This window comes from Pleurodeles waltl, chromosome 7, assembly GCF_031143425.1.
Source record: "Pleurodeles waltl isolate 20211129_DDA chromosome 7, aPleWal1.hap1.20221129, whole genome shotgun sequence".
In the NCBI taxonomy this organism is placed as follows: domain Eukaryota; kingdom Metazoa; phylum Chordata; class Amphibia; order Caudata; family Salamandridae; genus Pleurodeles; species Pleurodeles waltl.
This window is the reverse complement of record NC_090446.1, coordinates 1,123,311,700-1,123,330,470: the sequence shown is the minus strand read 5'-3', so window position 1 is coordinate 1,123,330,470 and position 18,771 is coordinate 1,123,311,700. Positions and strand designations below refer to the sequence as shown.

Here is an 18,771-nt window from a genome sequence, read left to right as displayed (position 1 = left end):
CAACGCACGACTTCCCCGCGTGAAAAGTAATGACGCAAGTCCGTGTGTGCAGGGGAGAAATCGACGCACACACCATTTTTCCACGTATCTCTTCGTCTGCGGCTCTTTGCAGGGATTTTCCACTTTAAACCAGGTACTTTGTGCTTGAAAGAGACTTTGTTTGCTTTTTAAAGACTTAAGACACATTATATCACTTTTCAGTGATATCTCTACAATTTCACATTGCATCTTTATTCGTTTTGACCTACAATTATCCGGATAAATATTATATATTTTTCTAAACACTGTGTGGTGTATTTTTGTGGTGCTATATTGTGTTATTGTATGATTTATTGCACAAATACTTTACACATTGCCTTCTAAGTTAAGCCTGACTGCTCGTGCCAAGCTACCAGATGGTGGGCACAGGATAATTTTGGATTGTGTGTGACTTACCCTGACTAGAGTGAGGGTTCTTGCTTGGACAGAGGGTAACCTGACTGCCAACCAAAAACCCCATTTCTAACAGTATATATATATATATATATATATATATATATATATATAGGGTTTTAAGGGTGGGTACTGTTTCTTTGGGTGGTAAGGGCATGTTTAGGTTGTAGAGAATGGGTTTTAGGGTGGTAAGGGGTTTTTGGGTTTTATGGTGGGTGTGGGTTTTTGGGTGGCAAGGGAATTTTTAGGTTTTAGGGTGGGTATGGGTTTTGGGTGGTGAGTGCATTTTTAGGGTGGGTATGGGTTTTTGGGTGGTAAGGGGTGTTTAGGTTTTAGGGTAAAAATGTTTTTTTAGGCTGTAAGGTCTTTTTAGGTTTTAATGTGGGCATGGGTTTTTGGGTGGTATGGGCATTTTCAGGTTTTAGGGTGGGCATGGGTTTTTGGGTGGTAAGGGGTTTTTAGGTTTTGGGGTGGACATGGGTTTTTGGGTTGTAAGGTGTTTTTAGAGTTTAGGGTGGGAAGAGGTTTTTGCTGCCAGGGGAATTTGTCGTTTTTAGGGTGGGTATGAGGTTTTGGATGGTAAGGGCATTTTTAGGTTTTAGGGTGGGTATGGGTTTTAAGTGTCAAGAGCATTTTTAGGTTTTAGGGTGGGTGTGGGTTTTGGGGTGATAAGGGTTTTTTAGGTTTTAGAGTGGGTATGCGTTTTTGGGTGGTAAGAGGTGTTTAGGTTTTAGGGTGGGTATGGGATTTAGCCCTTTTTGTTATTTGGTGTAAATCTGTTTGATAGTTTTTGAGAAACTAAAGGAAATCCATATTTGTATATCTAAATCTTGGGACGTGAAGGGTTTGCGATCCCTCCCAATCTCGTGTTGAGATGTGATTGGCTTACAAAACTTCAACAAGGAAGTGTTGTCAGCCATGTTGGGACCCCCTTAGCTCTGGTGGGGGCCCAAAAGGAACCTCCCAAGGCTAAAAGGCATTTGTTTTTAAAAAATTCACTGCAAGAAGTGGTGGGGCCGGTGGAAAACATATTAAAAATGAAGCGGGGTCTCCCACGCTTCATCTTTATCAAGCGCCCAAGTGGGCAACGTTTATTTGTAATGGGGGGGTGCCTCCTACGTCCCAGGGACCACCACATCCTGAGAGCTATATTTAAATTTTGTGAGGGTAGTCCGTAGGTCTCCCTGACTGCCCTGGGCATCACCACTGCCCTGGGGCTTTTGGTAATACACCTTCCGGGGGCTATATTTAAATAGTGTGCGGGGTCAATGCAGCACCACCGCAGCCCTGGGGACCAGCACCTCCCCGGAGCTTTAAAAATTTTAACCGAGGGGCAGCCGGTCCCACCTGCTGCCCAGGAACAACCACCACCATGGGGCATTGATTAGATATGGTGTGTGGTCCACCCATGCAGCCCATGGGACCACCACCTCCCCGGGGCAAATAGTAAATAATGTAAGGGGGCTGACTCAGACCTCCAAAGCCCTGGGAACCACCACCTCCCCGGGGCTAACACATTGAGGACCCACTGATGGCCCAGCAGACCACTAACCCCCAGGGTTGGCTCCTGCTATGTCCTGGGGTTCCCCCCTCCCCTGGGAAATAGCTGTTTGCTATGGTTTGGCTGCAGCCTTGACAGCTCAAGCCAAGTCAAAGCAAACACTCCGCTTCTTGACAGCGGGACCTCCAGATATGCATGCAGGGAACAGAGATGAAAGCTTTGCTCCAGCAACCACGGAGCTGTTGCTTAAAGCAGCTGCCTTCTTGCTGGAGCACTGAAACCGCAGGGGAGGCCTTGAGGCTCCCACTGCCGTCCCAGATAGCCTGTAAAGGGCCTGTAATAAAACATTTTTTAAATCAGGGACCGCAGGAGAGGCTGTGAGGCTCCCTTGCGGTCCCAAATAGCCAATAAAGGGCTACAAAAATATATATTTTTTAAAATCAATAGCTCAAGTGTGAAGGTCAAAGACCTTCACAATGAACGTTAAGGATGCGAGTCCAGGTTTTTTCCTGGCCGTTTCCATCCTTTAATATTTTTTTTTTAATTCAAATGGTAAGGCTCATACTGAATGATGATCTTGTTCTTTTTAATTGAAAAATACAGTTTTCTTTTCAATTTGTGCAGAAATATCTAATTCTAAATATACCATCCATCAAAGTCTAAAAATCTCTCTCCCTCCCTCTTACTCTCTGTCTTTCTCTCTCTTTCAATCTCATTCCGGCACTCACAAGCCCACTTAGACCCTTACGCACCCACTCACACTCATGCACCCACTCACAGACCCTCTGAGACCCTCGTGCACCCACTCAGACCCTCACGGACCCACTCAGACACTCATAAACCCACTCACAGTCCCACTGACACCCTGATGCACCCACTCACAGACCTGCGCACACACTGACCCATCCACTAAGACACTAATGCATGTACTCTCACACCCAGACACGCTCACAGCTACTCTCATCCCGAGATATACCCTCTTACACCTGTTCTCATACCCAGAGAGACTGTGGTCAACTCCCGCTGCAGCCCAGGCCTTTCGGGCCAGGCTTTGCAGGCGAAGGTCGTGCATGATGCAAGGTTGGGTGCTTATATGGGGTTGGCGATGTGGCAACCCGCTCCCACAGCACACGGCCAAAGGCCGTGAACAGCGGTGGTTGGATTAACGTGTAGTAATTAAAATGATCATACATTAAAAAAACATAGAAATTCACTACAAAAACATCAAAAGCTACAGGGATGTCATAGTTAGGAGATATAATTTTAAAAAACATAGAAATTCACTTAAAAATGACAATGGTTAGAGGGAAGTTATAGTTAGACTCACATTTAATCGTGCAAATTCAGCAGTTAGAGTTATTTCAAGTAACTATTACTCGTACTCTAAGGTAACTATAACTCGTGCTCGGCCATGCACTGCTAATTACTCCAGATATTACAGCACTCATGACATCTTTTGTAACATCATTGATAATATCACTGCAACATTTGCGTAAAAACTGTGCTTGGGAGGGACACGGGTTAATATTTCTTTAGGGCATGAGTTATAGTGACGTGAAATAAGCAACTATAACTTCTGAATTTCTATGGTTTTGTCCGTTTAAAATGTGAGCCTAACTTTAACGTCCTTGTAACCTTTTGTTTTTTAGGTGAATGTGTCTATATATATATATATATATATATATATCTATATATATATATATATAAAAAATATTCTGCAATAACTCCGGATGTAGGTCTGTCGGTAAACATGGAAGGCTCTCTCCTAAGGGCTTTGATTGTTCTGTTGTTTGCAGAATAGGTGCTGGTGCTCAGGTAGTGCCAGTGCTCCAAAGCCTCACCATATTCCAGGGCTTCCACCAGCCAAGTTCTTATATGATTGGCTGGTCTGAAATGTCAATTGCAGTCTTAAGATTCCTGCCACATTTCTACAAAGTTTTCCCTAGTAACGCTCTTGACTTTAAGCACTTTTCTTCAACTTCCACACTAGTGAACTTACCCGAAATAACATGAATCCCGGTGGCCCGTCCCACACTCCAGATTTCTCCTCATCCACCTTGCCCAGTTCTAGATTCGTGTGTTAGGCTGTGGCTGGAAATATTCATGAATGTGTGATACACGGTCTTGGAGAAGCAACCAACCAGGTAATTGGCTGAAAGCAGCAGGATAGCAGCAGGATAGTAGAAGGCCACTGGTGCCTCTAAAGCTCTGAGCTCTGTGCATCGCTGGCCTGAGGATTTTCATGTACTATGAACTCCATTTTATAACCTGAATGCAGTATGGTACTAAAAAATCTGGAAACTTCAGTGCTTAATTTATGCTTGTTGTTTCCGGTGCTGAGCACCGGCACTTATTTTTGAGGGCCGGCTCTTAGTCTTTTGCCTCAAGCAATTGCTGCGAGCAAAAGACACATTTGGGAAAAACGGAGGAAGAGAAAACCGAAAAAGCGTCACAAGGAGAGAAAGTAGAAACCTCCAACAGTGAGCTGAAGGGGCAGGGAGTGGCTTTAAATGGATTGAAGAGGACCGAGATGGCTTCAGGATTGCGCTGTCTCAGTATTCCGTGTTCGCACATTTAATTGCAGCAGCTGCGTGTTTAAGAGGAGGGCTTTGGGCACCGCCACCTTTTTGTTTACAAATTAAGCACTGGGAAACTCCACTTCTTTATTTTATTGTATGGCATAGGAGTTTGAAGCAGCAGTATCTCATCACAGTTACAAATAAATGTTTCCAGGGAGACGTTTGGATGGATCACTGTGCATGGGAATATAAAACAATATGGAAATATACTGCTACAGTAACTCTTTAGTTCTTATTATACAACACATCTGTTTTTAGTTTCTTTAGTATTCGCATATAGAATTAAAATAATTCAACAAAATACACTCGCGCACCAGGCTGTCAAATTAAGATCATAAATGCAGTAAGACAAATGCAAAACATCTGCTAATGTGCCTTACTGACTTTCTTATTCTACAAGCTTTTGAGTCTGTTCAGCCTGCCCTGCACTGACTGTTCACGCCAAATGAGCATTATTGCATGCAAAATGACTCACACATAGGCCCTTCCAATAAGTGAGACAAAACAATTTGCCTAGGATCACACAATTACTGTACCGGTGAAGTGCGAAAGATAAATACAATTTCTGGTGTGTTAATGAAAGTCATGAAGTGTCACAAAATAGGAATGGTAGCAGTGGTTGAAGTAACTGCCACACTCCTCTAAGGTAAAAACATTTGTTTTTGCTTAATTTATAGCATGCGAAAGCTCTATGCTACCCTACCAGTGCAATATGTAGCGAGAAGGACTCCCTACATCAACTTAAGCCAATGAACACCCAGAGCACATCAAAAGTTCAATATACTATAAGACGATATTCAGCAAATTCAGTCCAGACGAAAGTGTAGTAGCAAAACTGTGATGTTTTATTCCATTTAGAAGCAGGCAGTTGACGCGTGTTTCGTTTTAGATTACTTTTTTAAGGCTGCAAACATATAATATTACATAACGTATGGGCACATGAAATAATCCAGATACTGTATTATATCTGTCCTAAACCAGCACCAAAAACCGTGTCAGTGATATGTTTAAATACGCAATCACCCAACATGTCCACAAAAGTGTGCGGAAATAAGTTCTCACCACTGAGATTAAAATAAGGGATCCAAAAGATGCAACCCAATAGACATAGTACGCAACAGCAAGATAGGAAAGGCAGATGTGCAAACAAGTGTAGCATTAGCCAAAAGGACCCGTCGTGACAAAAAGAATAACAAAGAATATTTTACTATTTGAAAAATGATTTATTTATTCCACACACAAGTACCTAAAATAAGTGATGCCAATACACATCCAATGCAGTTGCAGTCAACGAATTGTATCGAGATTGACTAGACCGTAATGTATTAGACAGAGAAAGCAGGGCCAAGGTGGGGCTTCTGCGACTGACTCCAGTCTAGAAAAAGGAGAAGAGAAGTCAGAAACAGGGCGAGGTAAGTGATTTGTAGGAGCAGCTCGCTACTTTATGCTCAAAACTGTATGCCAAAAGGGACAGAGACCTAGTAAGAAAAAGTGCCACGTAATGTGCCTATTTGGCAGAATAAGCACGGCCTAGATATGGGCTTTGGTTTTTAGTCTAATCTATAAAAAAAAAGAGTTAAAAATAGGAGGAGGGTAAGTGGTTTGCTTAGATCTCTCACTGAGCTGTGCTCAAATAATGCGGGACAGTAAAAAGGTGCCCCCAGGCATACCTGTTTAATACAGTGACCGGGGCTAAAGATTAGGCTTCTGCGTTTATGTCTAATCTATTAAAACACAACTGAGAGCAGGACGATGGTGAATGGTTGGCTTAGGCCACTCACTAATTTGTACTCTGCAAATGTGCAGATCAATAAGAGAAAATGCCCTGTAGCATACCTGTTGATCAAAGTGATCGCGGCCACGGCAAGGGCTTCAGCATGTATGTTTAGTCTATAGGGGAAAGTGGTGAACCGGACAAGGGTAAATGGATTGCTTAAAGCCCTAACTCTATTGTGCACAAAAAGGTAAAACAAGAGACCAGTGAAAAATGCCTTGTGACATACCTGATAGTAATACACAGGAGTATCAGTAGAACAAATTCAGAAAGGCGTTCCCGGGGGATAGCCATGATAAGCTCCCCCGATTACTGTTAAAACACCAAGCACAAAACAAAGAAAATAACATGAACCGTGGATGTCATCCCATGATATACTGATCTTAACAACAATAATCAAAAACCAAAATGCCTTACCTGCAGTTGTGCGTAGTTGAAATCTATTAGTGACACCGTTCAACACGCTTGAGAGGCCAGCATTCAGTACTATTGCAGTAGAAATAAAAGGTGGGCCAAACGATGTGTTAATGGCGAGGCGAGCTTAAAGGCACAATAATGTCTGGCGCCATCTTGGAATCGTCAAGTGAGCCCATTGAGCATACAGAACAAGGTAGTAGTTGTGGAAATACCACTGTACCATTTATGCACAAGGAAACCCAAACAAAAGTGCCACTACCACAACACAGTTTCAGGAACATAAGACTGTTGGTAGGTTCTCATTATCCTAATGAGGCTACAGGATTTGGGTGGCAGAATCACCTGAATTGTAGGGTACTGAGTACAATTCCATACCATGTGACACCTGTCGACCTAATCCGGGTTTTCCGGCAAACTAACAGCGCCTCATCTCTACCCAAGAAAAGGGATGATTGTGGCAACCAGGCGCATGACAAGAAAGACTCCTCTGAGGAATCGTGGTCGATCAGATCTCACCCCTTTCTCTCAATTACATTAGTCTCACACAGGCAAAGACAAACAGAGGCAGAATATAATTCAATAAGGGTTTATTGAAGTAACTGCATCTTAGATAAAATGGCATGTATTGCAATAACTAGGATGATAAAACACAACAGAAGCAAAATTGTGACAAGGAGAGTGAAACACAAAAACAGTCCCACCATACTGTCATTAGGAGTGATATATATCTTTCGTACCTAAGCTATGTTAGAGCACAGTTTGAAAAGCCCTAATCCACCCTTCACGTTCCCCGCTGGGAAGACATCATCCCCCATACCTGAGCAGGGAAGCCTATTGTCTAAAAAGACACCATCCCCATATAGGCCAGGGATTTTGTAGTTTAAGAAAGCATCTATAGCGAAGACGATCAGCAATCAGCATACAGTTGTGGTCATCTGGCTGGAATCTCCCTCTAACGTGTATGGCATAGAGAAATGTTTTTATAATAAAACAACGGATGTTCTAGGAAAAATAGCCCCACGTAAGGATGTGTATTTTTCTGTGAATGTTGGTCACACAGAATATCACTTTTGCCGGCAATCCTATCTGACTGCAGCCTTGAGGAAAGCACAGACTGCAATGTTAAGACCATGATGCTTTCCTAGGCAAAGGAGTAAATAGAGAAAATAAAACAACACTGCAAATGTGGCCAATGCTAGAAAACAAACCGATGCTGAATAAAATGTAACTGGGCTAAAGTGCACAACAGCAGGCCTAGTTTGCTAAAATTACGTGTCTAAAATATGGCTTATATAGCTATACATCAAGACCTAATACTGAGGTCAAGTGTTGTTAAAATGTCAGACTCAAGGGTCACTGTATAGTTCAAACGCTGGTGTTTGGTAATAGGAAACACAAGGGTAATGTAGGCTGGTTTAGGTGTGAGGTACTAAACATAAAATGACACGGTACCCTAATAAGTGAGCAAAGAGGTATATACAAAGCAAAAAAACTCCCAGAAATGCCTGGTACAACAGGGGCAAACTACAGACCATTTACGCACAATATTTATAGCACCGCTATGCATGTGAAGGCAGAAAGAGATAAAGGATCATGTGAAAATAGTGAAAAGCCACATGCATGTCCCCCACTGTGATTAGTATAGTATGTCAAAGCAGGACTATACTATGAAGAGTACCAAGAGATATGTATAACGGAATTACTTAAAATATCCATATGCAGCATTTTTCATGTATAGCAGAGGTACATTGTTGTAAATATAAACAGGAGATGTATTCCATAACACATAAAGGCAACTTATTTGCATGGAGCACTTGTTGTGAATATTTGTGCATATATACGCAAGACAAGACCGTCATGCAAAACAAGGACAGTAATTCTACACGCTATCTAAAAACATATGCACACTTTAGATGAGTGGGACTATAAGCCCATCACCTGTGGCACATGTAAAAAAAAAAAGCCTGTTCACACTACCTATCACTAATAAACACAAAATGGGTATGTGCCACCAACGCGTTTGTGTCACTTAACTCCTAGTAAGGGTAGTAGCCTTCTATCATTATGAAAGAAGCGCTTTGGTGCATCCCTCTCGGTCTAACAAGATTGCATTTCCATTATACTACCATAGGTCATGGCACACATGATTGACCCATATTCACCTATGACCAAACATCATTCAGATATACATGTAGCTGAGGCACTCAAGGTAAGGACATCACTATGCAGGGGACTTTTCTGTCCCAACACCTCACATTATTCTCCTTCCTGAAAAACATTGGCTTCAATAGCAAGGCTCCTCAATAGTGTTCTTTATTTCTGACCAGTCTTTCTTAGCGGAGTGGGATTCCATGAAATTACCACTGACTGCTCTTCCTGTGAAGTCCCTCAAATTTCAGTTCCAGGTCATTTTCTATTATTTATCTACACTACCAAACGTCGGGACAATATTTCCTCATTGGCTGCACCTTCTATTTTTACACTGACCACTTGCATATTTTCTTCTGTTTCCCTACCTTCTCTCCATTCCTGCACCCTCAACAACTTGTATAAAATTCCCTTCCGACCGCCTGACTTTCACATTCTTGGCTAGAAACCTAGCTGTACATTTCAAACCTTTAATGTGTGTTGGAAGAGTTCATTACTTCCATGGTCACATCAGCATGATACCATGTTATTAACTCACAAAAGAAATGGCTATGTCTCACACTCCACACCACTAAGACTCTAATCTCTTCTTTAGTGCCTAGCAAACTAGATTATTTCAACAGCTTGCATGTGAGCCTCTCTTTATATTCCTTCTTCGATTGACAAGATGCTTACCTACCAGGACCTTATGTAACTTGTCTAGACAAAACTCTCACCACTTCCTTTTAATACGAAGTTGGGTGACTCATTATAAATCAGGACCCTCAACAAGTTATTGACAATTGTTATAAAAATTCTTCATGATATTTTCCTACACTACCTCGTGTTATGCTCTGCTATACGTCCACCAAGAAAATTAGAACTTGAAGATCGCATCAACACCACTCTGTATGGCGTTCAAAGTCTAATCTTTCTAGGTCCCCATCAGTGACCGCATTGCCTCCCGAGATAGCCAAGCAGGTCTCAAACCTCACTGGGTTCAAACCACCTGAAAGAGTCACCTGAAAAGAATGGAGAGAAAGAATACGTAAACACACACATAAGCACTACATTGTAATTAAATCTATTGAGAAGCTACTCAATCTAACCTGTGTGTTTTTTTTTGTTTCACAGATTACTCTTAAAAAATCAGCATCTTTGTACATTGCCTAGATAATCTACCTGGGGTGTGTTCTCCACCATTAGTGTGTATTATGTCATGCCCCAACTATGTCCGTTTGGACAACCTTTCTGCTTGAAATGTCAGCTTGCTCATGCCATACACAAATAAGAGGACCTACAGAAAACACACCAGGGAGGCATACAGTAACCGGCATTTTAAGGTCACTAGGCACCAAGGGCTACAGTGCAATTGATCGTTTTGCAAGACACAGTCTGATGAACATGGAGCAGAGTGCAGTCGCAGCTCCTGATGCAGTAGGGGTTTCCCCTAGTGCTACTGTCTCCTTCCCAGGCAGGCTTATTGTCACGCGTGCTCTCAGTGGTGTTTGCGCTGCAGAAATAGATCTATTTCGGTAAGAATGCCAATGTGACAGTCTAAGGAAATTGAAAGGCCCATGAGGATGGAAAAAAAGACCAAAACCTTGTAACAGATACTGCAGTTGGACCCAGTTGGGTGTTTTGAAATGGCCTTCATTACATAATAAATTAGGTTATCTTTAGATGTAAAATTCTCTACACATATCGAAGTAAAACAATGTAGGGTTTACTGCAGTTACCACAATTAAATAAAATCGCACAACCAACTCAAATCCAGAATCTGCTGAACAAAAAGCTATCCTAAGTGGCTTACTAAATTTAAGCCAGTGAGACGGGCTTGTTACAATAGTGTGAGCAAATTACATCTGGAAACACACCTGAAGAAGACACTGTTTTCCTCTCCTTGAGTTGGCCACCTAGGATTATAGGAAAAGGTTTCTAGCAATAGATACCCAAGGAGCAGCTTGCCTTGCATGGTGTGAGGACATACCTTTTGTCCTGGAGCAAAAGACTGTTGTTCCAGTCAGAAATATCAGCACAATTCAAAAAGAGTACTATCGTAATGGAATAACATTTTAGAAAGGTGGTTAATATGCACTAGACTCTAAATTAGAATGTTGTTGTATAGCAGTCTGTTGGAACAGGAATATTCCTACATGGTATACAGGCGTGTTCCCCTGCCCTGAGTGCCCAATTACTTATATGTGGCATACTGACTTGGCCCTGTTGTCACACAAATCTAAGAGTGAATACAGAGGTTTAGACCTGTTGCTGACTTTTCGACGACTTGGACCTGTCCTGTGACCAGGAGATACACACCAAGTGTGCCCTCATTTTGGGCAGTGGCCTTCTGTCCCTATCCTGAGAGTGGCAAATTAAGTGGCAGTGCCACCATACCGTTTTCTTTAGAAGAGAACAGTAGTATAGCCATTCCTTTTTGTCTGAGTTACTAAGAGTGAGACCCACTGGCCCATTTGGGAAAAGTTCCACTATTATGTATATGGCCATAACTTTGAGCTGGCATCCAGTGTATGTGTCCAGAGAGTGTGCATGTACAGTGTGCGTGTAACACGTGTGGTGATTATTTGCCTGTATGAGTGAGCCTGAACATTGAAGGCCAGTGGAATCCTGTTGCAGTAGCATAGCAAGGATGCCATGGGCCCTAGTACAAGCAAGGAAAATGGGCTCTTTGACTGCTTTTAGGGTTTTAAAAATACAGTAAATATCAGGGTTCAATGGACCCTTCATGGCTCTTGGCCCCCTGTGCTGCTGCACTGGTTTAACCAATGGTAGCTACGCTCGTTACAAGTTGGTGGTTGTGAACTGTGCTCACAGACAGCAGCAGTGTATTCAATGCATTTGTGTAGTTGGAGGAAGGAGATAAAGATGCTGAAGTGAGTGAGGGGGACAGAGACAGAACTACTTTCAGAAATTCCATGAGGTCTTTTGTTAGCGAAGAGTTGCTGATTAGAGTTCTGGGCACTGAGATGGTACAGGAGAGGAGTGGGACTGCAGTTTGTGTTTAACAGGCGAGGAGGTTTCTAGGTGAGGATTTCACTTTTATCTGTTCCTGATTTCTCCTTCAGTTGATCCGATGACAGCCAGGTGCAGAAACCTCACACCTCCTCCGGCCCCTCTTGTGGGGGCTCATGGTTGGAGGCAGCCCCCATGCTACCAGCTCTGAGAAGCATCAGTACATAAAGGCTGTGTCTGGAAAACTGCCTGAGGAAGACATGTGAAAGAAGAATCTCCCCAGACATGTTCTACAGTTTGAGGAAGTGGATCCACAGTGTCTGTCTAGAATCACCCCACTGTGTTGTGGTTCCTAATCCTTTGTGACCATGGAAGGGAGTGCTCTACAGAGTAGTCAAAGGACTGCTCTGCAACTACGGCTGGTGTCTGCTTGACAACCAGTCTCCCGGAAGCGAGGAGGCATCAGCTTAAGCCTGCACTTTCTGCTACAGGAGTTGTGGATCTGCCTTGAAGTCTGCATTTCTGCTGAGAGAGACGGAAGGTGTGTGCCTGCCCCTCCTGGAGGAGTGGGTGTCTAGGAGGAGAGAGGCCCAGTGTGTCCCCAGTGGCTGTGGAATATCCTGAAAAAACTGGATGCTCAAAAGTGCAATAGAGGGCTCCCCCTATTCTCTCATCCAATAACCTTAAGCCCAACTGGGGCTATATGATTGTTGTTTACCTGGATGGTGGCACAATTCCTGTGATTGCCGTAAAAATTGGATGAGGGCTACTCCTCCCATGATCTCATAAAGGCCTGAAAGAGGCTACAAATACTGTGATTCACCAGAGGTCAAGGGGGGCTACATCTGTCCCTGGCCAAGCAGGGCTGCATCATTGCAACACTGGGAGTCTGCATCTGTAAAGGCACATAGGGCTCCACAGACTGAGCCTTGGTGGGTACACTAAGGGCTTCAGCCCACGGGACATTCATCTCCCTGCAACCCCTGCAGAAGACACCTGGCAAGGCCACCACTTAAGAGGTAAAACAGTGCTCAAAACATTCCACTTGTTTTAAGAGAAACTAGGAGTAAAAACACTAAGACTAAAAAGATTGATTGCACATTTGACTGTTGATTTGAAAGTCGCATCTGTCCTTGAATCACGCTGTCTCCTGACATCCAGAGGAAGGGGCACAGCGCTAGGCAGGCCACCCAGAAAGACGTAGTAGTCAAAGCAGGGAGGGTGTAATACCCAGGCATCCCTGATGTCTTGCTACCAGGCCCTGAGAAAGCAACGCAGTCGGCCTGCCACTGGTGCCTGTTGAGAGAACCGCAGTTGTCAGGAACTCTTCTTGGCTGGGCCTTTCCTTCCCAAGTGTTTCTTAGGAGAAAAACCTCTAGGCTGGTATTTTTGTTTATGCACTCCATAAGACTTCAATCCCTGCAGGGAGACAATTTAGCTCTTTTATTTCAGAATCTTCGCAAATCAGCTTTCCCTTTATATGGCAGGATATATTTGCGATCTTTAAATGCTTTAGAGATCATGGGATTAAACTGCTCTCCAAAAAGCATTTTACCCTGGAATGGAAGTTTGATCAATGCAGATTTCTCTGAGGCCTGTTTTCCATTCTCTCAACTACAGATTACGTCTGCTAGCAATTACAGCTCCAGAAGACATTGCAGTTGCCTTGACCATATCAGAGGAAATATCAGCCAGCAGTCTTGCCTGCTGATCTATACCTGCCTGAAAGTCCAAACACTTCGGACCGACCTGAATTGCCAGTGCTAACTCATCAAAGAGTTAACCAGTGACTGAGCTGTGCATGCTGCATACATGCTGGCTTTGAGAACCAGACCCTCTGCTGTGAACGCCTTCCTTAATCCCGAATCTACCTTTTTATCCGAGTGCTCAGAAGCCGCACAATCGTCTAGATTAATAGTTGGCTTGCCATTTAAAGGAGACAAAATTGCATCCACTTTAATAGTATGGGGAAGCACATCTCATCTTCCAGTATGTACAATTTTGGTAGGGACCGTGGCACATTAACCTTATCCACCTCTTTCCATTCTCCAATGACCATGTTTTTACTTGCACCATGAAAGAGCACTGCCATATTGGAAGGTCTAACATTCTGTGGAATTTGTGTATCCTGTTCATTCTACGCCTGAAAGGGAGGAAAACCCAAATTATGCCATGGGGTAATGTGTCCCACATTTTATTTCTCCTGAGGTATTTTTCTGAGCACATGGAAGGTTTTTCTGAATCAGAAGGGAACACATCCTGCTAACTAGACTGCTTGGCACTTCGCATATCTTTTGCAGAAGCTAATGCTCCTGACACCGCTTCCTCAATCATGCCCTACACCTCTGACTGAGGCATGAGAGGAGGACTGGAATCTGGTTTCTGCTCAACCTTACCGGGATATTTTGTCAGAATAGGCCCTTCATCATAAAAGGACGAGGAGTAAATAACATCTTTAAGTCTGTCATTTCCCCGACATACTGCCACAATAGAAGCTGTCCACTTAAAATAGTATTAGTCCAGCTTCACCGTGACCTATCAAAAATGGAATCCACTCCACCAATCCCCACCAGGAAATGAAGACCACACAAAGATATAAAAACTATCATTAAGTCTCTTAAAGCTTGTATCCTTCTCACAACTTTGACCCTTCGACCTTGAAGCAGTGCCCCAGCCGCAGCAGATCCTCCTGATCCCATCAGGATGCACTACGCTGCTCCAAATACCCGCTGCACCACAAGCAGTCAATCGGGCAGCACGTATGGTACTGTCAACAAAAAAATATATCCAAAATCAAACTATTCCTCCCAGGAAATTGCTGCGTTTGTAAGTGAGGCCCTGCCATGTAAGAATGGACACAAAAAAAGACAGGAGGTGCTTGGGGGAAGGAAGTAATATTTTAGAGGATGGCACGTGATTGGGTCTAAGGAATCAGAGAGGTTTCATACGAAAAGAATGAAACCGAGGAATAGATGATAACATAATGGTCATTTCAACTGAAAATGTGTTGTCTGTAATGACAATGCACTACCACACCATGCATACTCCACACTACACCACTCCACACTACGCCACTCCACTCTACACCACTCTACTCCACTCTATGCCCCTCTACTCTAAGCCACCCTACTCCACTCTATGACATGACACTCCACCACATACCACTCTATGCTACTTCACTCTGGGCCATTCTACGCCACTCTACGACACCCCATGCCACTTTACTTCACTTTACGCCATTACACTCAACTCTTAACCACTCCACTCTTCAATACTTTACTTCACTCTACACCCCTCAACTCTATACTTTATGGCACTCTATTTTACTCCACTGTACGACCCTCTGCACCTCTCCACTCTATGGCACTCTAGTCCACTGTATGCCACTCCACGATTCTTATGCAATCCTTCACTCTACAAAACTTTATTTCCCTCCTACCCCCAATAATTCGGTCTATGACACTCCATGCAACAAACTTTTAGCCACGCTGACTAGCAGCCAAGCTGGTGTACAACATGGCAAAACACATTGCCAATAGCTCTTGTATCGGTGAAAGCTGTGGACTTTGCCAATGCTTATGTTCGAGAAAAAAAATCAGCTTTTTTTTATTTTATTAATAAAGCAGGAACAAGACACGAAGGTTTTGGGGTTCACGAGCACCAATTACATTAAACAAGGTCACATTCATGTTTGGTAAGAAGACGGAGATTAAGTGAGTTGCCCAGAATCACAAGCTGTTCAGGCTACGCCGAGACTCAAACCTGTTTCGTCAGTCGGAAAGTCAACAGCTCTGGCCGTAATACAACATCCTCAAAGTCAAAGTGTTAATTACCCCTTTTGTATGCTCCGCCCTCCCCTTGCAGTGCTTTCTGACAGCCTCCCCCCTACTATCTTGGGGTTAGCTCTATGTGGACCTCTCCCCGACGGAGAAAGGTAGGTGTTCAGCTCCCCGCGCCCCGGAGACCTCTCGTGGTCCTATATAATAGAAAGTCCCCCTCCTCGCATGTGCTGTACCTCTCTCGCTGCACTTCCTCTGCGTCCCTCAGGGTCTCTTCCTCCTCTCCGCTCTGCTCGAGTTAGGACGCATGTTCCGGCCCAGCGGCTCTCCCGCCCAGTATAAACCGGTCCCACCTCTGAGAGGCCTGAGGAGGGTTCTCCCAGCTGCTGGCTTATAGCCGCCCTTCTGGATTTAGCTCTGATGTCTGAGTTGGTTCAGCACATACGACAGGGTAGCCGAGGACAGGCCCTGGCCTGCGCCCTGCAGCAAACACACGCTCTGCAATTATATAACACGCGAAGAACCGCCGAGGCTGGGGGCAGCTTAGAACCAAGTGTCCAGTCGAACCCCACAGAAGGGAGGAAAGAGACACGCTACAGCCCGGGAGATAGCCTCGAGTCAACAGTGCGTGTATGGCCTGGAGCAGGAAGACGCGAAGAGAGAGAGCCTAGAACCATTCACCGAAAGAGGGCGCACCCTAGAGGATAAAGAAAGGAGAGAGCCTAGAACCATTCACCGAAAGAGGGCGCACCCTAGAGGATAAAGAAAGGAGAGAGCCTAGAACCATGAGTATTACGCGAACGACCCAAAAGAGTTACCTAGAGACGGCACAGGACGGGCAGTTTAAAGAGCCAAGTCGAGATAATGAAGTAGAGACAGGAGAGACAGCATAAAAAGAGGCATTTCAAAACACGGAAGCAAGGAGAGTGTAAGAGAAACAGCCGGAACAAGAGGCTGGAGCAGTGAGTGATGCACAAAGAACATAGCAATAGGAGTATGAAGGGGCAAATCGCGAAAGTAAAGTAGAGACAGTCTAACCGGTAAAGTCCGAAGCCAAGTGCAAGGAGAGAGCGGGAGAAACGATCTAGAACCAAGGGTAGAAAGGTTGGGGCAGAGATCATAGTCTAGACATCGGAGATCTGTAGTCTCAAATGACTGGGGCATAGACAGTGAAGCAGAGAGAGCATAGAACCAGGACTGTAAAGAGACAAGACAGGAAAGTGAAAGAGAGACAGCCCAGGACCCAACAGTATGAAAAGAGAAGCTTGGAACATGAAGCAGAGGCAGTGTCTAGAGACTGCTGCGTATAGAGTGCAAGAGTCATCGTCTGGAAGCATAGGTGTAAAGAAAATGGAGCAAAGACAATGATGGTGAAACAAACTAGAAATAGGAGTAGAAACAGCCTAGAGCCAGGAGTACATAGAGACTTGAACATGGACAGTGTGGGAGAAACAGATTTCCACACCACCCCTTTAGGTCAAAGCACACCTCAGCTCAAAGGGTTTGTATATCTGCAATCACACTTCTACACCAGAGACCAGAAGTAGAAAGCACCTGGAACAGAGGCACATGCAGTCGTGGTTGGTGACATAAAAAACGATGGGGCGCTACATACATAAAAAAATACATTCATTAAAAAAATTACATTAAAAAAACATCTAAGAAAGAAAAAATAAAAGTATCATTTACCTTATCCTGCATGACGTCCTCAAGTTCTTCAGTCCCTGGCTCCAGACTCCTCTGAGTGCAAGGTTAAGTCACAAAGCCAGCTACCTTATCCAATCTAGACACTGCTCTCATGCTGTAAACAGTGTTAAGCAGCATGAGTAAAGCGTTGATTGGCTGGAGCAGGCTGCCTCAGGGCTCCGAAAGGCACTGGAGGTCTGGACCTGCTCCCCCACCCAGCTGGGAGAGATTTGAATTGCGCATATCGGGCTGAACGCAGTAAGACAGCTGACCAAACCTACAAACACACCTCAAACTGAAGTGGCCACCCCTCAATGCTGCCAATCAGCAGCAGTGGCGCACTGGCTGTTCCCCCCACACTCCGTTTGGCTGAGAGTAACACATAAAATGGTAATAAATTCATTTGTTACCATTTGATTTTTCACTCATTCGGCAGCAGGTCGGGTGTTACGCTCCTCCGCTCCTATGGAGGAACAGCCACGGGGCACATGAGAACTGGACTGTAAACCAGAGGCAAGCAAGCCAGGAAATTCATGAGGACAGCCAAACGAGTGCAGAGCCCGGAGTCTGGATTGACACTTAGCAGCCCAAAGAGAAGCCGAGCCAGCAAAATGAATAAACAATAAACGGTACAGAAAACAGGGCTGGCTTTAGTACTGATCAATGTCAAAAACAATGCGGGAAAGCCCTCGTAACCCCACTGTACCTGGGCTATAAAACAGAACTAATATATCAGTGGTATAGAGGAGGGAAAAAAAATACAAAATTATTCACCTTGTCAGTGAAAACATTAATTGATCACTGGGGAATTTATTATGTTTTACAATCACACAGTGTATACAAATTAATATTTTAAACTCACTTTGTCTCACTCCTCCTAAAACAAAAAAAATATGATGAAGTGCTGACACAATAAACATCACTATAACATATATATATACATATACCAACACAACAAAAAAATATATATACAACACAAATTCCGAACAAAACAAAGGCACTGAGTGCATAGGCACTCAAAACGTCCAGCGTGATTCGGAGAGATGGGCTGCCCAACACTTTTTTAAAGGCAGTCTTCTATGCAAGGTAGTGATGATTTTATACCGTCACTGGTAACAAATTGTTCATACTAAGTATGTGGGGTATAAAATTTTATCTAATTTTTTTCAGTTCTTAAATTCATGACACTCCTCAAGTTGCTGGTCGATGCGTTTCGGCCCTTCATCTATGGGCCTCATCAGGACAAAGGAAGTGGTACCTATATAAAACATATATACCAGGTATAGTACTTATTCTTTTAAAGGTGCCTATATTATCAATAATGCCACTAGGGTCATTTTATACCCTGTTCCCCTACAACTCTAATTTTTCACCTTGTGAGCAATACCATTATATTTTTAAAAAGTGCCTATTAACAGCATTAACTTACAAACATACATCTTGTGCCATATACATATAATAATAATACAATAGTAATATGGTGAGGACAACACTTGTATTCAT

At 43.7% G+C, this 18,771-nt stretch overlaps 1 protein-coding gene across 4 annotated transcripts in view; it reads right to left on the bottom strand.

The window, feature by feature from the left end:
• LOC138245989 (monocarboxylate transporter 6-like) overlaps positions 1–17,476 on the bottom strand; it is a 505,423-nt gene extending 487,947 nt beyond the window's left edge. For 2 of the 4 annotated variants that reach the window (XM_069200114.1, XM_069200112.1), the window contains exon 1: positions 15,819–16,215. The gene's annotated coding sequence lies outside the window, so the exon portion shown is untranslated. Of the gene's footprint in view, positions 1–15,818; positions 16,216–17,271 lie in introns of those variants that run through there. The other 2 variants (XM_069200115.1, XM_069200116.1) reach the window with 2 other exon arrangements.
• Positions 17,477–18,771: the final 1,295 nt, after the last annotated feature.